The sequence below is a fragment of the Seriola lalandi genome, unplaced genomic scaffold (genome assembly GCF_002814215.2).
Source record: "Seriola lalandi dorsalis isolate HSWRI2012SDOR001 ecotype SW California unplaced genomic scaffold, Sedor1 jcf7180002024964, whole genome shotgun sequence".
NCBI classification, from domain to species: Eukaryota; Metazoa; Chordata; class Actinopteri; order Carangiformes; family Carangidae; genus Seriola; species Seriola lalandi.
In genome coordinates, this window is record NW_019495611.1 from 1 (window position 1) to 362 (window position 362).

Genomic DNA, 362 nt, shown 5'->3' on the forward strand with positions numbered 1-362 from the left:
GAATAATAAAGTGCATAGTCAGAGTTCATCCAAGCTATTGAGTGTGTAAAGAGACATGATAGTTATTTTAAAAATGAGATGAAAACTAATTCTGTTACTTTTTCAGTTTCTCCTCAGACTGCTGCTTGTCATTCTCAAGATCCATGATAGATTCCTGGGCCAGCTTCAGATCACCCTCAAGCTTTCTCTTGGCTCTCTCAAGGTCCATACGCAGCTTCTTCTCTTGCTCCAAAGATCCCTCAAGCTGCACATTGATATGAATTTGTAATTTTCATGTTCAAGAAAAATCATGTTTTGCCAACCCAAGAGACTTTGTAAACTTACATCATCAACTTGCTGCTCAAGCTTGGTCTTGGCCTTGG

The 362-nt window shown here is 39.2% G+C and overlaps 1 long non-coding RNA gene across 1 annotated transcript; it reads right to left on the reverse strand.

The window, feature by feature from the left end:
• Positions 1 to 98: 98 nt before the first annotated feature.
• Positions 99 to 362, reverse strand: LOC111645891 (uncharacterized). Its single transcript, XR_002759909.2, has 2 exons — positions 325 to 362; positions 99 to 244 (listed from the first exon to the last, which is right to left on the reverse strand). It is a non-coding gene; the product is annotated as an uncharacterized LOC111645891 (long non-coding RNA).